The sequence below is a fragment of the Phacochoerus africanus genome, chromosome 6, assembly GCF_016906955.1.
Source record: "Phacochoerus africanus isolate WHEZ1 chromosome 6, ROS_Pafr_v1, whole genome shotgun sequence".
In the NCBI taxonomy this organism is placed as follows: domain Eukaryota; kingdom Metazoa; phylum Chordata; class Mammalia; order Artiodactyla; family Suidae; genus Phacochoerus; species Phacochoerus africanus.
Genome location: NC_062549.1, coordinates 7,870,116 through 7,889,868, shown reverse-complemented (window position 1 = coordinate 7,889,868; position 19,753 = coordinate 7,870,116). Strand labels below are relative to the sequence as shown.

General features: G+C 53.0%; 1 protein-coding gene across 3 annotated transcripts in view; it reads right to left on the bottom strand.

Moving 5' to 3' along the window:
* Positions 1-19,753, bottom strand: part of ST3GAL1 (ST3 beta-galactoside alpha-2,3-sialyltransferase 1) — a 91,166-nt gene that overhangs the window by 35,689 nt on the left and 35,724 nt on the right. The window contains exon 1 of one of the 3 annotated variants that reach the window (XM_047783210.1): positions 2,096-2,278. The exons of the other annotated variants lie outside the window; for them this stretch is intronic. The gene's annotated coding sequence lies outside the window, so the exon portion shown is untranslated. Of the gene's footprint in view, positions 1-2,095; positions 2,279-19,753 lie in introns of those variants that run through there. 3 annotated transcript variants of the gene reach the window in all.

Sequence of the window (19,753 nt, the reverse complement as noted above, 5' to 3'; positions counted from 1 at the left end):
CGGCCGCCCACAGCACCCAGCTCTGAGCAGGTGCCCTCTGATCTTTGGACCTTGTGTCTCGAGGCTTCCTCTCCTCGCTGAGCTCTGCGTGTCCCCGGCCGAGCAGCTCAGCCAGCCTCTGGGAGAGGAAGTCAGAGCCCAGCCTACAGATTTCCTTTAGCTTTTGCAACAACAGCAAAACCCAAAATACTACAAAACTGCACTGTGTACCCGTGCAGCGTTTGGAGCTGTGGCAAGAAGGACCGAGTCCTGCCTGCTGGGCTCCTCTGTGGCTGAGACGGGATGCACAGCACGAGGGGAGGTACCTGGCCCCACTGTGAGGCCCACGGGTCTGGTTCCCAGAGATCCTGGAGCCTAGGACTGGCCTCGCTGTCTGCTGGGATGGTCTCTGTCAGCCACGGGAGGTCATTCCTCGACCCACATGTGTACCTGCCTCTGGGCTTGTCCTGACCAGGATATGCACAGAGGGAGAGCTTATTTTTACCCAATGCCACCCCTTCACAGTCCTCTGCCCCCAAGGCTCTGTCCTGCCAACCCAGGAATCTGCATGAGCTTCAACAAAGGCTCCAGCTAAGAAACCACAGCCGAGGGGCAGCTTTAGCCGGACTTGGGTCATAACCCACTGTACAGGTAGGCAAACTGAGGCCCCGTGAAGAGGAAAGGCTTGGCAAAGTCCACACAGTGTGATGAGACAGAACCAGACCGAGAACCAGCTGGACCAAGATATCAGCCATTAAAGGGTGGTTTTCACATTTTCTTTCAACCGAAATCTCACCCAGGCAGAAACTAGTTACTGAAACTGAGCTTTTCCGGCTGACACGGGGTTAGGGACCCCAGGCCCAGGGGCTGCACCCCCTCATCGCCTTCAGGGCGGTTTGAAAATCAAAGCCTTTAACAGCCCACACCCACTGTCCATGCTGGTGGTCTCTGAATGTCACACCCATTCCTACCCCCAACTCCAGGTTCTCTCTGGGGACCTGGGAGCCCAAACAGGTAGTTGATTTGGGCCTTGTTCATTCTCAAACGTTTTTCAAAATGGGTTCTAGGAAATCTGAAAAAGAAGAGAGCAGGTTTCAGAGACGAGAAAGAGGAGCTGAGAAGGAGGCAAGGAAGAAGCAGCAGGACCAGGAGAAGGCGGACGTGGCAGAGCCTCCGTGAGGATGCAGGGAAGGCTGGCAGAGAGTTAGCACCTAGTGGATGTCCACCTGGATGCGGGTGAAGGCACCGGGGACCCACGTCCATCCTGTCCTGCTCTCCTTCCCAGCATGAAGTCAAGGCTCCTGCTGTTGGAATCACAAAGAAAGACACATCCATCTTCAAAACAGGCCATCGATAGAGTCTGCGGGTGAACACCTGATCTCTACAGTGGGGGTAGGGAGTTCCCATTGTGGTGCAGTAGAAACGAAACTGAGTAGTATCCATGAGGACATGGGTTCAATCCCTGGCCTCGCTCAGTGGGTTAAGGATCCAGCGTTACTGTGACTGTGGCGTAGGTCGCAGATGGGGCTTGGATCCCACGTTGCTGTGGCTGTGGCATAGGCTGGCAGCTATAGCTCTGGCAGCTGTAGCTCTGATTCAGCCCCTAGCCTGGGAACTTCCATATGCCCCATATGCCACAGGCGAGGCCCTAAAAAGTAATAATAATAATAACGGGGGTAGAACGCATTTCGTATTTGCATGCGTTGGCGACTTGCTGATGCATTCGAATGTGGCAAAACGGAGCAAGACTTGGTTAACCAGAATTTTCCAGTGACTGGCAGGGGCTTCCCATTCCCAGAATAGAACACTGCCTGACCACGTGGGATGAGAAAGGACTGCCTCCTCGACACCCCGTTTATATGGAGAGCCCGCCGCATCCTGAATGCTGGAGGAGGCACGGGCAGAAATACAACAATAACCAAGTCACAGGCCTCCCGCACTGGGGTGGAAGAGAACAATCAATCGTTTCAAGGTACAATGAACAAGTGATTGAAAGCAGATCCTGCATCCAAACCCAGCTCTGCCGCTTACCGGCTGTGTGACCCCGAAGAAGTTCCTTAACCTCTCTGAGCCTAAGTTGCTTCATCTGAAAAACAGAAAAAATATCTAGACTTACCGAGGGCGTGAAGATCTAAGGAGAGAGCCTGGCCCCTGCTCAGCTGAGTAAATACCCAGCGCAGATGTGAAGTGACAGCCACGATGGGGGAGGGAACAGGAGTCCCCTACAGAGGCCTGGGGGGAGTCAGGGGATCTGAGCTGGAGGCGTCCTGAGTCAAACTGTAAATGAAAGCAAGCGCTGCATGCTGCCTGCTTGAGACCGCTTCCTGCTCGAGACAGAAGGCAGAGGAGGGCGTGCTCTGCCCCCGAGACTGCCACGCGCCCCACACTGAGTTAAGATGCCCCACACACGTTACCCTCACGGCCTCCGTGGGAGGGAGCAGGAAGCTCCTCAGGGACAGCTCGGCGGGGGTGGGGGTGGAGGCAGGTAAGGAGCAGGGCTGGAAGCCCCTCTGTCACGAGGACTCCTTCTCTATGGGACAGGGACAGGGGACAGACCTGAGCAGGCGGCACTTGCAATGAACCAGTGGCAAGTCCCAGATCACATGCAGGGTGGGGGGGCAGGGGGCTCGGACTCTGGAATGTTCTAAACAGCAAACAAACAGCTCCACATTTTGGGAGGGAGGGAGGTCTTGAACCTAAGGATTAGGGAAGGTTTTCCCTAAATGCCTAAAGGCCGCATGCAGGGAGGCCCTCCTAAGCAACAATGCCGACACCCCGCGGTATTATTATTATTATTATTATTATTATTATTATTATTATTATTAATAAGCTTGCGGGCCTGCAGCAGTTTCGGTCACATGCAGCCTCAGCTCTTGTCCCCTTGAGATGTGTCAAATGCTTCCCTCCTGACAAGTCCTCCAGGGCCTCTCTCCCTCCCCCTCATCTGAGGGCACCCCGCCCGTCTGGGACCTGAGCTCCCAGACCGTCAATAATGAATGACTCAGAGGCCTGGGGAGGGACAGGGACGTTAGTATCACATAGCGGCCACCCCGGCCAGCAGGGGGGGAGCCCAAGGTGGGCCTGGCCTGCCTCTGACTCTCCATGGAAACAACACGAAAGGTGGAATTTTTACACATCAAAAAATAGTTTAATTAAAAGTAATGAGTTTCCAGAAGAAGCAGCACGTAGTGCTTTCACCCTTTCTCCCACCCCATGTAGGGAAGCCGCGGGGGAGGGGGCCCAGAGTCAACATGGGGCGAGCCTCAGGCCATAGACCCAGTGGCAAGGGGCACGGGCTGTGACGCCAGCCTGCCAGCTCTGTCGCTTCTGCCTATGAGTCGCTTCCTCAGTTTCCTCATCCGTCAAGTAGGAATACGGGGAGTGCCCACCTCCTTGCTGAGAAGATTAAGGTCCACAAAAGTAGCAAGGAGTTAAGTGCTCCCCACAGGCGAAACTGCCATCACCGCCATCCCGTCCTCATCACGCGGTTGTCATCACCGTCCTATCTCCCCACGACCATTACCCGTCACGTCGTCAGTATCATGTCAATATCATCGTGCCTTCCCCACGATGATCCTGTCGTCAGCATCAGGCCATCATCCTCTCATCGACACCACCCTGCCGTCATCACGACGTCCCCGTCACCATCACACCTTCATCGTCAGCGCGTCATCAGCACCTCCACACAGTCGCCACCATCATAGAGTCACCCCATCACTATCACCTCATCACGGTCACGTCACCCTCGTTACGTCACGTCCGCATCCTCACATCATCATGATGTCATCACCACCGAATTACCATCGCCATACCATTATTACATCATCGTCATCCTCCCTGGCTTAGAGGCTGCACATCTCCCAGGACGCCGCATTGCTCCCATCTCCCAGATGAGAAAACTGAGCCTGAGAGAGTCAGCGCACACTGAATTACGCAGTACACCATCAGTAATTCGCAGCCAGCTGGGAGAAGGCGGGGAACTTTCGCACAGTGCTCTCTTCTCCCCGACACTGCCGGCGGAGCACCTCAGGCAGAGGGCGTGGAAAGGCCGGCTGTTCTCGTGTCCTGGGATCTCCTCGTGCCCAGCTAACAGAGCCAGCTGCTCAATAAGCATCCTCAGACACGGCCCTTCCTAAGCAAGGCCAGGCGTGGGGAAGGGAACACGAACCAGGAAAGAGAGATGGGCATGGAACCTCCGAGTGTAGCCGTGGAATCCAAAGAGGTCACTCTACACTTGGTGGGTCCGTGTCAGAAACCTCCCCGCACACAAAGTGGTGAGAGCAAGTTCTCCTGGTACCCATGCAGGCCCAGCCCCGTCACACAACGGTGCTTTGCTGGTGGGGGACAGTATTTGTGCGAACTACTGTCACCTCGGAGTTGATAACGGTATCTTCACAAAAAGAGGATCTCTGAGTCCACTCTGGCTCTGAATATTGCCCAGCTCCTCGGTGTAGGCACAAAGGCCATGAGAAAAAGAAATCAGCTGAGAGTTTGCTGATAAAACTGCCTCTGTCTTAAGATGATGGATCCTGGCTGGGCCTGAGACAGGGACTTATCCACACAGCAAGTTCACAACAGCCAAGAGCACAGCCCAGGGCCTCCTGACCCTGACTGGCTGCCTGTCAACTGCTTCACGCTTCACTGTAGGATTCCAAAAAATGTGTTTTTGGAGCACCTCGTTTGTGTCAGGCTCTGGGCTAGAGGCCCATTTCTGCAAAATGGGCATAATGACCCCACCCCCACCCTGGGGTTGTGGCAAGGACTTGGCTGCTGCAAGGTAGAAGTGCTAGAAAGTTCTCTGCCAGCACCTGGCACAGTAAGGGATCAGCAAGGCTGGTGAGCGGGGTGATGGTGAGATGAGTCAGGCTGTGTTCGAATCAAGCTGTCGGTTCTCTCTCAGCCCTGCCTTGGGCCAAGTGCTCCCTCGGTGTGGCCAGTATGGAGATCTACGTTCTCTTTTTTTTCTTCTTCTCATGGCCGCACCTGCAGCATATGGAGGTTCCCAGGCTAGGGGCTGAATCAGAACTATAGCCCTAGCCTCCCCCACAGCCAGGGCAACACCAGATCCGAGCCATGTCTCTGACCTACACCACAGTTCACAGCAATGCCGGATCTTTAACCCACTGAGTGAGGCCAGGGATGGAGCACCCTCAGGGATACTAGTTGGGTTCTTAACCCAGTGAGCCACAGGGGGAACTCCTGGAGGTCTGCCTCCTACAGGAGGGGGCACGGGCTGGACCCGCTTGGGGGGGCGGGGCCGCAGCATAAACAGGAAGGAAGGAGGGGAGGAACTAGAGGGTCTGGCTTCTCTTCTCCCTCTCCAGCCCCACCTCACAGATGAGAAGCTGAGGCCTAGAACAGGGGTGTGACTTCCCCAGGGTCACAGAGCCACCAGGGTCACAGAGCCACTTGGCATCTGTGGCCACTTGAACTAGATCTTGGTCTCCTGAGATCATCTCAGGCATTTTCCTCTGCCCCCTGCCCTTTAAGGAGGAAAGAAGATGCCTTCCTTATGCCCGCCTAGAAGGCAAAAGTCAGGTTTCTCTAACTCTGTGGGAGAATTTGCTAAACGCAACATAATTCAACAAGCTCTCCTTTGAGTCACCTCGAAACATCTCCCGTGGAGTTCCCGCTGTGATGCAATAGGACCCACGGGGTCTCTGCAGCACCAGGATGCAGGTTCGATCCCCGGCCCTGCACAGTGGGTTAAAGACCCAGAGATGCCGTAGCTGTGGCATAGGTAGAGCCTTAGGCTTGGTTCTGATCCCTGACCCTCAGAGTCCATATGCCGCAGGGCAGCCAAAAAGGAAAAGTCTCCCTTCTCCTGCTGGGAGAGTCACTCCTGTTCACGCACTCCATGGATCCCGGAATGGGAAGTAGGGTAGCCAACTGGGAACTCAGGGCAGGGCATGCGGGTGGCATTGGTGGGCTCTGCATTTAGTCTGGAGTCCTTTCTAGTTGATGGGCTTTCGCCTAAGCCTCGAAATAGGCAGCGTGGGGAGGGGGGCGTGGGAAGCCTCTGTTCTCTAGGGCTGCTGGTCCAGAAGAGAGAAAGGATAGTCTATGCAGAGAAGAGACAGGAAGGGCGGCACATGGAGGGCTTCAGGGAGGAGGGGAGCCTGGCACTGGTTCTAGAAAGTTGGGAAGAATATGACCAGGCAGAGGAGAAAAAGCCTTGCAGAGCCTGGTGGGGTTTAGAAAGGAAGCCGGGAGGACAAACGTCCCATGTGTCTGTGTTGGTTTGTGTTCAAGGGGTTGTGGGCAGAGGTGATAACAGGTAATAAGGAGAATCCATGATATGAATGTTCAGGGAGCCTCGCTGGAGTGAGCCTCAGTTTATCCACCTGCAAAATGGGGAAGCTGCAGCCAACTCCATAGGCCTATGGAGGGTGGGGGATGATGACACCCACACGGGACATCCCAGAGTATTCCCTGCAGGTGGTCCAGGTTGCACTGCCCAGCACAGCAGTCACTATCAAGAGGCAGCTCTTCCTACGAAGAACTGGTCTCCGTGAGATGAACCCTAGAGGTAGAAGCCCACAGCTTCTGTCCTGGACCACCTTTTCAAGGATGCAGAGGGAGGGAGTTCCTGTTGTGGCTCAGTGGGCCACGAGCCCAACTAGTATCCATGAGGATGCGGGTTCGATACCTGGCCCTGCTCAGGGGATTAAGGATCCAGCACTGCTGCAAGCTTCGGTGTAGGTCATAGCTGTGGCTTGGATCCGGTCCCTGGCCCAGGAACTTCCATATGCCATGGGTGCAGCCATTAAAAAAAAAAAAAAAAAAAGATTGGATAGGTTTGCTGGTTTGCTTGGCACATCTTACAAAAGATCATGGATCTTTGTCTACAAAGCAAAGCCATGGGACTTGGGGAGAAAATAAATGACACAAACAAAGCTCAGGCTTCCTGCTATGCTGTGAGTAATCGGTCTTTATCTCAGATCCAGGAAGCTCGTGTCTTCTGCATCATCTGCCAACAGGCTGATGTGTACCCTGCACGCAGACTACACATCTCAAGATTTTAATTCTTCGTAGCCACTGGTCACATGTGGCTCCTTTCAATTAAAATTAAATAAAGCTTAATATACAGTTCCTTGGTTGCATCAGCCACGTTTTAAGCACTTCGAAGCTGCCTCCGGTTAGTGGTGACCAGACTAGATGGGACAGAAGGGGACATTCCCATCACTGGGAAAATCTATTGAAGAGCCTGGTCTGGAGGTAAGAGCACAGGGTCTGGGGCCAGGCCAACTTGGGTTCAATCCTTGTTGCTACAATTTCTGGCTCTGAGACTTGGAGCAGTTTCGTTCAGCTCTCTGAGCTCCTTTTGCTGAATTAGAAGGCAAGACAAACTGACCTCACGGGTCTCGTGAGGATCCCACAGGATAACACGGCAAGGGTGCAGCCCAGCCTGGACACACGGCGCAGGGTCCTGGCACAGGAGCTCAAGCGTTTGCTTATTGAACAAACACCAGATCCCCTTCATATCACAGTGGGAGGCGGTGGCCGGCGACATGGAGGGCTGGGACCGAATAGGAAACACAGTGACAAACACAGACCTGAGGAAGCCAGGCCTGAAGCTTTGGCCTTACTCCGAGGGCAGGTGGGAGCCTCAGATGATTGTAGGCAGAGGGAGGCCTCTTCTCTGGCCCTCCAAGCTCACGGGGGCCATGCGGAGGGGAGAAAGTTCACAGGCTTTGTGAGAAGATGTGGGTGTCTCTGGACCTGTGGGGCCGTGGGGACAGATATTTTACCTCGAGAGCCACAGCCCTCCCATTACAAACACTGGCCTCCTAAGACCCACCTGGCAGGGCTGCTGGGATAAATGGGATGATACATTTAAACCTTCCAGAACGGTCCCTGGCACATGGTAGGTAACGAAGAACTGAAAATCCGTTACTCCTTTCTTTTCTGCGCTAGCCTGGAGGATTAGCAGGAAACCTGAGTGACGTGGGGGACAGGGTTGGTAACCAGGAGCCACTGGCCCTTCCCGAGGTAGCAGGTCACTCCCCCTGGCTCTCCGAGTCACCCCACCTGGAAAGGCAGGTTTCAGGTTTTAAGTTCCTCAGCTGGGGTCAGGCTACTTGGAAGGGGCCGGGTCCCCAGAGGGTGGAAGCTGTTGGCACCCAGCCCAGACAGCCTTTTGGGGCCAGCCACCACCCCTCAGCCACTGTGTCTGCTGGCTGCTCACAGATCACAGGACCACCCCCTGCCCGCTGCCACCCCGGTGCCCCCAGACTAGGACCAAGGGAATCCAGGGCTGCAGGAAGCTGGCCCGCTGGCCCTCCACGGGGAGCCAGCCCTGCGATAGTAGGCAGGTGGGATCCCGTGGGGACAGGCCGCAAGCTGACTGCAGTCCGAGGCACCTCCTGGCCCAGCCTCTGTCCCCACCTCCTGGGCTTCTGGAAGGCTCCTCCGTACCCCACATGCACCCAATATCTGCCTCAGGCTCCACTAGGAGGGAACTAGCTCCCCAGCAGAAGGCCGGTCTGAGCCATGACCATCACGAAGAGAAAGCCTCAAGGTCACAAAGGAAAGTAGGGCCTGATGTGGCCCCAGGAGGCCACTGCTTGTCACCCTGCAAATCAGCAAACCAGCCACCTCCTCTGGGTGAGCTTCGTCCTTGGGAAACCAGCAGCTGGCCTGACCCCCTGGGGCTCCCAGGCCAGGACCCCCTTTCACGTCGGCCACTTCAAAAGCAGCAATGAAGCCCAGTGGCCGTCGGAACCCCAGCTCCACTTTGCAAAGTGTCTCTCCAGGCTTTCACGTGATGGTGCCCAGCAGACACGAGGCTGGTCAATATTTCATCGTTCTTGGTTTCATCGCGCAGCAAATGAACAAGTGGTGGGAGGGGTGGGGAGAACCTGCTGGACGGGAGCAGAGCAGAGGAGGAGGAGGAGAGGGTGGGCTTCTGGTTGCGGGGAGAGGGGGTTGCTGCCCTTCAAAGGCAGCTATGGGCCCTGCTGCTTGCTGGCCAGGCAATTTGAAGCCAGCCCTGAGATCTCTGGGGCCTCAGTCTCCTCCTCTGGGAAATGGGAATGCTGGCAACTCTGAGCGGGTGCATTGAAGGCGGCTCACAAACCAAGCATAGTGAGGACAGGTGACAGGTCTTCACAATGACAGTGCCGCGTGGCCGGACGCAGCCATCCTCCTCCGCCTGGGGGCGGCCCCCATGGCTGGGAGCAGCATGGGGGTGTGGGGCAAAATCCATCACTGGCGAAGGACAGAGCAGGAAGGGGAAATCTGAGGACCCAGCCTCCAGCTCTTTCTTCCTGCGTCCCCACGCCATGTGATTCACGTGAATAACCCGTGACCTTTTCAAATAGGACTTTGGGTGATAAACGGAAGTGCTTGTTGCCACAGCTGCTAGAGGGCAAAGAACGGAAAACCTTGCCATTGCCCTCTTTAAATCTCCAGCCTTATTATCCAGCGCCTGAATTAAATCCTTCTGATAGACTTGCACATGTGGGCACTAAATACTTATCTCGGGTTTTAAAAGATCGACAAACATATTTTGAAAATTCTCATCAAGCCCAGGCTTGCTAAGGACAGAAAAGCAAGGTTATGTGGGCTTGGGGCTTTCATTAATGATGTACAAGGAGGTAAATATGCATGAAATCCACAGTCCCTGTGAGAGAAGCAAAGATTAACACAAGGGAGTTATTCTGGAACATCTAATAACACAGAGGGGTGACTGTCTTTCATGAGCACCTACTACGTGCTCGGCACTGTACCTACAATTGAACACTCACTAACCCCTTATGTGTGTACTGCTTCTAACACTTTATGTGGATAAAGCCATTCCATCTTTCAGATAACTGGGTATTAGGTGCCCTATTGTCTGTCACCCCATATTTAGGCAAGCACAGAGAGGTGAAATCACTTGTCCAAAGTCACACAGCAAGGAGACAGCAGAGCCAGTAGCAGAATCCAGATTGCCAGGACCCAACGCCAACAGGGACAAACTCCCCTAAAGTACCTCTCCACCTCTTAGCTACAGACCTTGACAATGACATATCATCGTTGCCATTATTATGATTTTTTTTAGCCATGCCCACAGCATGCAGGAGTTCCAGGTCAGGGATGGAACCCATGCCACCGCAGAGACCTGAGCCCCAGTTGCAACCTATGCCACAGTTGCGGCAACACCAGATCTTTAACCCACTGTGCCAGGCCAGGGATCAAACCCGCGTCCTGGCACTGCAGAGACGCTGCTGCTCCCATCGTGCCACAGCAGGAACTCCGTCATTTCCATTCTTAAGGAGGGTCCATCAAGCTGCAGTAGATGAAGGGCTTTTCCCAGGTCACAGGCCAGCTGGGAGTCAGCTCAGGGACAGTCCAAGTCCCACGCCTCATCCCGAGGCTAACCAAGCCGGGGGGGGCGGGGGGGCAGGCTGGGAGGAAAGGAGGACAAAGCCATCAGGCCTCTTCAACTTCGGAGAAACGAATGCTTCTTCCTATTTTCCTTCGGCCGGTTTGGGTTTTCAGTGAGTAATAAAGTTTCGGGAGGAAATTTGTATCTTGTGCACAGCACGGGGTATAAAGTCATCTTGGAAAGAGGATCAGAAAAGTCTCTTTTGGCTTAGTATAAAATTTCCATGTGATTCTTCAGTTGTTAGGCTGACAACTCAGTCAATGGAAGCGTCCAGACTGGGGGAAAGGGGTGGTGGCTTCTGTGGAAGTAGGGGGTCCTCACTTGGGGTCCTACTGAGGCTGCCGGGACTGGTTGGTTGACTGGAGAGGCACCTCGAGACACGATGGGCCAGGGTCCTCTGAGAACAGCATTCAAGGTCAGGAGAGAAGCACAGAGGGAGAGACAGTGCTGTCCCCACTCCAGCCACCCTGCTCGAGGATCCCAACAGCCTCCCTGCCTCTGACTTTGCCTCTGCCTGCAGCAATGCCTTCCCTCTCTTCTCCTACTGGAGACCTAAGACCAAACAAGATGCAGGTCAATGCAGCACGTCCAGGATGCCGTGTCCAGAAGCATCTGCTTACGCCACTTCTCGGTACATTTTTTTATTGTACTATTTTTTCCCATTTCACCTTAGAATGGGGAAGATCTCTGCTTAGTGTAAAACTCCGTGTTTATATCAAGCAAAAGGCTGACTACATAAGAAATGTAAACTTCTCTAAGGCAAGGGTTGGAAAACCACAGCCCACAGGCTGGCCCCTGCTTTTGTAAATAAAGTTTTATTGGAACATAGTTGTGCACATTCATTTCCCTATCGTCTGGGGCTGCTTTTGCGCTCCCATGGCAGACAGGTGAGTAGCTAGTTTAACAGGATGGTTCTTGAAGCCTAAGATATTTACTATCTGGCCCTTTATGTAAAAACATTGCCTTTTTTTTTTTTTTTTTAATCCCTGCTCTGTGGGATCAAATGCCTTGAAGTAATCTTTCTTTTTTAAATGCGGAAAGGACATGAAAGGCAAATCAACACAAAAGGAATGCAGGTGACCCCTACACTATGAAGAATGGTTCAACCTCACTACCCATCGGAGTGATTCAAACAGCAAAGAGACATTTCCTACACGTTGGGATCTCAGGATAACCACGCTGACCGACCTCTGGAGCCCTGGCCTCTGAGCAGATGAGCAAGGCTGGAATGGATGGGGTGGGGGGCTGGCGAGGTCCTGCACTGTTGGGAGTGACATGGGGTCCCGACATCGCAGGGTCTGCCTGCCAAGACCCTGCCTTTCAGGTCCAGGGTTCGAGGCCTTTTCTTCAAGCTTGGGCTCGCCCAGAGTTTTAGAGACAGGGAGCCCACAGTGGGCATTTCTACACTGGCCCCTTGGCCAATCCAAAGCCCTCTGGGCAAAATCCAGCTTCCTCTCACTGGACAGCCAACCCTACTCACACTCCATGGCGCAGTGACCCCCCTCCTTTGATGTCTTTTGGGGGTGATTCGCCTTCCTCCTCCCCACTGTCTTCTCCATTTTTCAGACCTCTTGTCCCCCCACCCCCAGGCTGACCTGTGCACCTTCAGAGCTGAAAGCGTTAGTTCAGCACATGCACAAATAGATCCCCTGCACAGGGGGAGTTCCCTGGCATAGCTGCCTCTCATGGGCCAGCCTTTTCCTGCTGCCTGACGACAAGTCAGAACTTGCCCTCTGCCACGCTCTTTACCAAAACCATTCCAGGGTCATTTCTGGCAGCACCGTTGGTGGACAGTCCCATGGAGGAGGGCCCAGAAGCCCCAGCCCTACCCCAGACTCTGCCATTATCAGCTGTGTGACACAGAGCTAGCCTCTTTCCCTCTCTGGGCCTCAGGCCCTGCCTTGGGAGAAGGTGGGGTTAGGAGCCCCCTGGGATGCCAGACCATTCTTTATGTCCCTCAAGGTCAAAGCCTCCCCAGGAAACTTTGCCAAGTTCCCCCATTCTGTACCTCAGTTTCCCAATCTGCCAAATGTCATGCTAAATCAGAGGATATGGAAACTCACAAGCCTCGCAAGCCTATTTTGTCTGCGCCATACCGCGACTGACAAAACTTTGAATTAGCTCTAACTTTCAAAAATCAGAAAGAGCTACATAAAACCCTGGACCTCTGGCTCTTCTTTTGGTAAAGCAGGAGCAGATCAAGGAACCCTGAGCCCATGTTCCCCAAAGCAACAACCCCAGGGGCTGAGCAGAACCTGGTCAGAACCTGATCAGTTTTCTAGTTTGTCACAGGCCCCACTACTCCCTATTGCCCTACCCAGGTCTCTTTATCTGTTCATATAACCCACATGGTCCTTGTGAACATAGAGTTTGTGCCTCCTGAACTGGGTGTCCCCAAGGTCTCCTTTGCTCCTGCTTTCTGTGACTTTCCTGATATTATTCACACACCACTAGTGCTGGCTTCCCCTGGAGCAGAGAGTGGAGGGCTGTCAGCTTGAGAACGCATCCTCCGGGGCCACCTCCCACTGCCCTGCTGAAGAGAGGGCCTGCCTCTGCCAGGATTCCGATCCCCTGGTCAGGATTCCGATCCCCTGGTCAGCGGAAAGATGATAGCCTCTGAAATGCACCAACCAGCGACACCAGGCCACACAGAGCTCCTTGAGGCCGCTTCAGCCTCTATAATTACCTGCAGTGTGTAATAAAGCCCCATTTAGAAACCTTAGAAAGAAGACTGCAAAGGGAACTTTTTCCTGGGTAATTTCCTGATCACAGAATTTCAGGGCTGGAAGAGACTTTGAAAAAGCATCTAGACCAACCCACTATTTGATGCTTAAATCTCCTCCAGAGAGGCTGACAAGATTTGTTCCAGGGCTTTCTATCTACCCAACACCGCCAGGAGCTGAAAATATAAAAATGCAGCAATTCCAGCTCCACCCGCGACTCCTTCCAGGCTGTGGAAGCCGGTCTGATGGCAACGCAGGACCGCATGGGCGCTGAAACCCAGTGGCTACCGTGAATTCAGCCCTGCTGTACGCCAAATACTTGGCATAAATAAGCTCAGGAAATTGTCAAGAAAATTCTCTCCCAGGAAGTTTTTTTTTGGGGGGGGGGCAGAGGCTTACACTGTAATTATAACTAGTAGAAGTAGAAGAGAGGGTGGGGCTGGGGGAGGCAGGTGACAGTCTGTATCCCCACCGCTCAGAATTAAGCTTTTTCTTTTTCTTTTTTTTTTGTACCCCCACCCCAACCCTTGGGGGGGTACTATTTTTAACCCCTCATTTGCATGTGAGGACTCTGAGGCTCAGAGACTTAGTTAAGGCCCTTGGTTGAGGTTTCTCAGCCTGTAGGTGATGGAACAGGCTTTGATCCCAGCAATATGAGCTTCCAGACCTGAAAACATACCTTTAGCTGCTATTCTGGAAGGGCGGCCTGGGGAGCAGAGGGGAGAGGCCGGGCACCAGAGCCCACTTCAGGGACAAATGTCTGTCCTGAATCTTGAAGGACGCGCAGAAGAGAGAGTGAGTCCAGGGTGGGAGAGGGGACAAGCTGAGGGCAGGGCAAGCGCATCGGTCCAGGGCCTCATGAGCAATCACAGCAATGCCAATAAAAACTGCTGAGACATTCCTGACACCTATTAGCTTGGCTCAAATGACCAGGCACTGCAATGCTAAGTGCCGGGGCGGGTGCAGATACCGGAACCCGTGCCCTGCTGATGAGATGGTGGGCTCATGGGCCGCCCTAGGACACCCCCTGGCAGTACCAGAGTAAGCTACCTGTGGGTATCTTCTACACCCCAGCAATTCCCGGGCAAGCTATTCCAAGTGTTAAGGAGTGTATCGAGCAGGTTCTGGAATGTTCTTATATACGTTAAAGGAAGAAAAATTCTGGCTCGCCAATGTTTAACAACATGGGGAAGGTTGTTGCAAGGTCAAGGAGGCAGGCATCAGGACTCAGACAGGATAACAACGGAGCCACCTCGAGGGGTTACCCTGCATGTGTCTGAGATGATGTAGCAGGCACACTTAATAAATCAATGTGGTCAAGTCCTACTACTTCAAACAACCGTGATCGGGGGACAGTGAGCTGGCTTTTACATCTTCCCCCATTCTTTCATTCATTCAATCAACATATTCACTGAGTACCTGCTACATGTCAGGTAATGTGACGAGTGGTGGGGCTACAGCAGGGGCACCATGGGTGAAGGGAACTTAAGTTCTAGGTGCACGAGAGACTCAGCTAAGAAGTAAAGGCATAACAGAGCAGATGTCCAGAGGCCAGTGACAGAGAATTAAGAACGGGGAATGCTCAGAGAGTGCAGCGAGGGGAGGTGGGTGTGTGCACAGGCAGCTGCTCTGTGTAGGGGGATCCTCTGCAGTGAACCCCATCTTGCTGGAGGCAGCTCCCATCCCAGCAGCACGGAAGCATCTGCGTCCCGCCACTTCCACCTTCTGAGGGATCCTAGGCATCCCAGCTTCGGGTGAAACTTCACGGAGCTCGTGAGGACTCCTAGAGCTCCTTTGGAATCATCAAGAAGAGATGCTAAGTCTGGTCCATTTGGTACCTTTCCTCTGAGGCGGGAGCACATGGCTTCTGTTCTCTTTTCAGCAGCAGCACGAGCCCCTGCAGCGGAGCTCTGCTCACTCGTCTCCAACAAGAGGGCATTCGTGTGCAGCATCAAAAGCCTCCACGAGAGCTCGGCTCCTCCTTGCAGGAACCTGTTCCTGGAAATGGCTCAGCGTGCGGACAGAGGGGTTTATCATCAAGTTATTTTTGTCTTTCATTCTCACTGAGATAGAATTGACAGGCGGCACTGCATAAGTTTAACATGTGCAGCATGATGGTTTGACTTGCATCAGGCACTTATTGTAAGTTTACAGAAATCCATCGCCTCATATAGATACAGAATTAAAGAAATAGAAAAAATTTCATAATAAGAACTCCTAGGATTCAGTCTCTTAACAATTTTCCTATACAATATACCGCAGTGCTCATTTTATTTATCACGTGGTACCTTACGACCCCAGTCCTTACAACTGGAAGTTGGTACTTTTTCACTCCTCCATCCAATTCTCCCTCCCCCACCTTCCCACCTCGGGAACCACACATCTGATCTCTTTTTTTTATGAGTCTGCTTGTATGTTGGATCGTTTTTGAAGTGTAACTAACCTACAAACGCTATGTTAGTTGCTGGCGTACAGCACGGCTATTTTTTTTCTATATATTTCAAAACGATCACCACGGTACGTCTAGTTATAACATTGCACCATGCAAAGATGGTACATAATTGGAGTTCCCGTCGTGGCTCAGTGGTTGGCGAATCCGACTAGGAACCGTGAAGTTGCGGGTTCGATCCCTGGCCTTGCTCAGTGGCTTAAGGATCCGGCCTTGCCGTGAGCTATGGTGTAGGATGCAGATGCGGCTCGGATCCTGTGTTGCTGTGGCTCTGGCGTAGGCCAGTGGCTACAGCTCCGATTTGATCCCTAGCCTGGGAACCTCCATATGCCGAGGGAGCGGCCCAAGAAATGGCAAAAAAAGAAAAAAAAGATGGTACATACTTACTGACTATATCCCCCCCATTGCATATTTCATAGCTGTGACTCATTTATTGCTGTCTATCTCTGAAACTCTGTTTCTATTCTGTTATGGTTGTTCGTTTGTTTTGTGTGTTAGATTCCACATAGAAGTGAAATCAGACAGTGTTTGTCTTTCTCTGCCTGACTTTTTTCACTTAGCATAATACCCCCTAGGTTCACCCACATTATTGCCAATGGCAGGATTTCATTCTTTTTTACGGCTGAGTAATATTCCATGGTATATAAAAACCACAACTTCTTTATCCACCATCCTGTTATTTTTCATAGCAAAATGCCACAGAGCTCCAACACGATCCACCTTAAGGAGATTACTAAGTGTATCGTGGTATGAGAAATAGCTGTCATACCATGGAAAAGTCTGCATCTCACTAACACTCATGAGGAATTTAAAATAACAAGGACGAAACATCTGCTACACTGTTAAATTGTTAAAAGACAAACGAAATAACACCAGGATCAGAATGACAGATGTAACAATACAGGAACTGAAAAACATACAGCAAAAGGAAATTCTCCAAAGTGTTAAGATAGGTACTTTCCAGGAGGGGTGGTTCTGAGAGATTTCTTTTTCACACTTCCTCTCTTTGCAGGACTTTCTTCAGTGGTCATGGCTACTTTTCTGAGTGTGTAATAAAACTACCCCCCCCCCCAAAACCTACCCCAAGCCCCGGAAAATGGTGCACCTTTTTCTCCAGCCACCTGAAGCTTGTCCCCAGGACCTTGACCTAGCAAGCTCTCAAGGGCTGTATTTAATGCGAAAGCCTCCCAGGATTTGAGATTTCATTTCCAGAGGCTTAGATCCACAGCAGAAAAGGGAAACTAGGAAGCAGCAGATGAGGCCAGCGAGGGTGTGTGAGAATGCAGATGCAGCCAGGCCAGCCCTGCCTCCCAAGAATGAAGGCTCGGGAACACTGTCCCTGGATTCTGAGGCTCGCTAGGGCCCCACCCAACCCCACCTTCCGCTCTCCAACCCCAACCAAAAGCCTGTTCATCCAGGAGCACTGACAGGTCCTTCTCCGCCTTTCAAACCACCGTCACAGGCTCGAAATGGGTGGATCTGCTCGCACTATCCTGGTGGGAACATATGTCAATGTCATGTATTATGTGCCACAGCAGAAGGTTTGAGGCTCAGAGAGGTTGCCCAACTTGCCTGAGGCCACACAGCTGGTACGAGACAAAGCAAGGAATGAGACTCAGGCTTATGCTCTGACCCCCAGAGTAGTTTATGCTACACCCCAGCTGGCCCACGAGCTGAGCGCTGGCATCTAGAATCCTGGGTTCACGCCCCAGCAGAGTCGCTCATCAGCCATGGGCATTTTGCTAGTTAACCCCTAAGGGCCCAGGTTCCACTCACCAACTGAAGGCAAACCTAATCCTGACCCAGGAGATCAGATGCCAAGCTGCTGGCACCCTGTAAACACATCATAAATACTATCACTATTATTAGCTTTTTTATGGTCGCACCCACGCATACAGAAGTTCCCCAGCCAGGGACTGAATCTGAGCCGCAGCTGCTGGATCCTTTAACCCACTGCACTGCAGTCTGGGTCTTAACCCACTGTGCTACGGTGGGAACTCCATAAATACTATTAATGCTGTTTGTCACTTTTGTCCCCCCCGGAGTAAGGACCCTCTCTGGGCTCGAGGTGTGCCCTAGCGCACTGCCCCCTCCTTCCAGCATCCCAGGCCAGAGAAAGGCCCCCCCCCCCCCGACCCTGCGCCGGTGTCCATCCCCAGTCCAGTGTGAAGAAGGTGCTGGGCAAACAGGCCTTGGAGTAAAGACTGAGATGGAATCGCAGAAGAAGCGTCGGCTCTGCTGAGACTCTTGCCCAGTGTTTCCAAACTCAGTTTTTTGGCTTCAAATGACTGCTTTCTGGCCAACTGTGCTCAGTTCCTGTCTAATTCCAAACAGATGGGTCTGTGCCCCACCTCCGCCTTGCTCAGTGGCTCCCCGCCCGCTCTGGGGGGCCTCCCGCCTTCGGACCAGACCAGAGGGGAGCTGCGTGGCCTCCTGGGGAGAGTGGGGTGCAGCCCTGCCTGGGAGGTGGCTCGGGCCTCCAAGCACCACAGGGGCAGAGACAGAGAGGTCCAGGCCGCACCAGCAAAAGGACAGACAGGCCCGGGCCGCCCGTGTCTGCCTCTGTCCCAGCACATGTCACATGGCGACAACCATGCACGTGGCAGCTGTTGTTCCCTCCACACTGAGAGTCAGTAAAGTGGTCTGAGTGGTTAAACACACAGACTCGGGGCCGAGTTGTCTGAGTCTGAGTCTCTGCCAACCTTTGCTGGGCACCACTGGGCAAGTCTCTTAGCCTCTCTGTGCCTTTTTCTCCTCCTCTGTAAAGCAGGAATGGTGATGCTAAAACTAGCACCTACCTCAAGGGGGCATGGATTGGGAGTTTATGTAAAGACTCAGACGACTCATGCTGCTGTGGTTGGAGGCCAGCGTGGCCAGCCACCTCTCCCCCTCAGTGTCAAGGACACAGTCAGCTGGGAGTCCCAGGACCTCCCGCAGGTCTGCACTGGGGTCAATGTTATTCCCGCGTAACATCTATGGCCCCTCAACAAATATTTTAACGAGGGTTGAGCTAGTTATTACCATCCCAATTTTTCAGATGAAAATCTGAAACACAGAGAGGTTAAGAACTTATCCAAGGTCACCCAGCCTGTAAGTGGTAGAACCAGCACACAAACCCAGGCCGTACCCCCAGGACAGAGTTTGACCACCAAGCAATACTGCCACCTCGGGCTGACATCACCGTTTTGCAAACGAGTGGATCTTGCCACTTTTTTTCAGTTTCCCCCAAAGGTAGCCTTGCCTGGAAGGCAGGGCTGGACCCCGGGCAGCCTGAATGCTGCCAAGCACCTGAGCTGAGGATCCCCCCACCTCTGCAGACATGACAACGCCCCAGCCCTGGACACCAGAGACCCTTGCCCTCTGCCGATCTCCAGCCAGCATCCAGGTCTGGGCTCCTACAGATTGTAGGATCAAGAAGAAGGAAGCCAGAAAATAGTTGATCAAGACTGTAAGGTTCCCCAACCATCCAGAGCCAGCAAATCCATGCAGAGGCTTCATTAAAGGGTTTGCCTAATCACAGACTTCGCTACAACCAGCAAATGCCTTCCTTTTCATCCAGACATCTGTCTCCATAGAAAAAAAGCATCCTCTGAGGGCCAGGGGCCTAATTGCTGTGGGTTCCTAAGATACGATTACATGTCAGAGAGAAACAGAGCGAATACTGGGACTTTCAGGCAACAGAAAAACCACTGTAAAACCTTGCAATTACAGGGCAAGAACAAAAAAGTGAGCTGCCTCGGCCCCTGGGGTGGAAATAGCCCAGTGTGGTTTCCTGGACTTGCAATACCGCCAAGTGAGGGTAGGGCGGCTGCTGGAAAGAGGAATCGTGGGACCAAGTTCTGCAGCAGGCGCAGTGGGTGGGAGGGTGCTGGCACATCCCTGGTGCGGGGGGGCGGGGGGGAGCGAATGAGGAAGCGGGGACCAGAGGCCACACTAGCTGAGGGCCAAGGACTCCGTGATGCCAGATACACCACGGAACTCGGCTCTCAGAACACCTCAGCCAAGGGCAGCCTTGAGGCTTCAGATGAGCAGTCAGACGGTCAGAGAGGGGAGCGTTGCCCGAGTCCCACCTGAGTACTGATTCTTGAGCCCAGATCTAGCTGCTTCCAGAACCAGATAACCCACCCATGTTAACTAAGGTGCATGTCTGTACCGTTACTTCCTGGAGAAGGGGCACCTTTTGAACAAAGACAAGAGGTTGTATTGTTCTGGGGGGAGAGGGCTCACCTC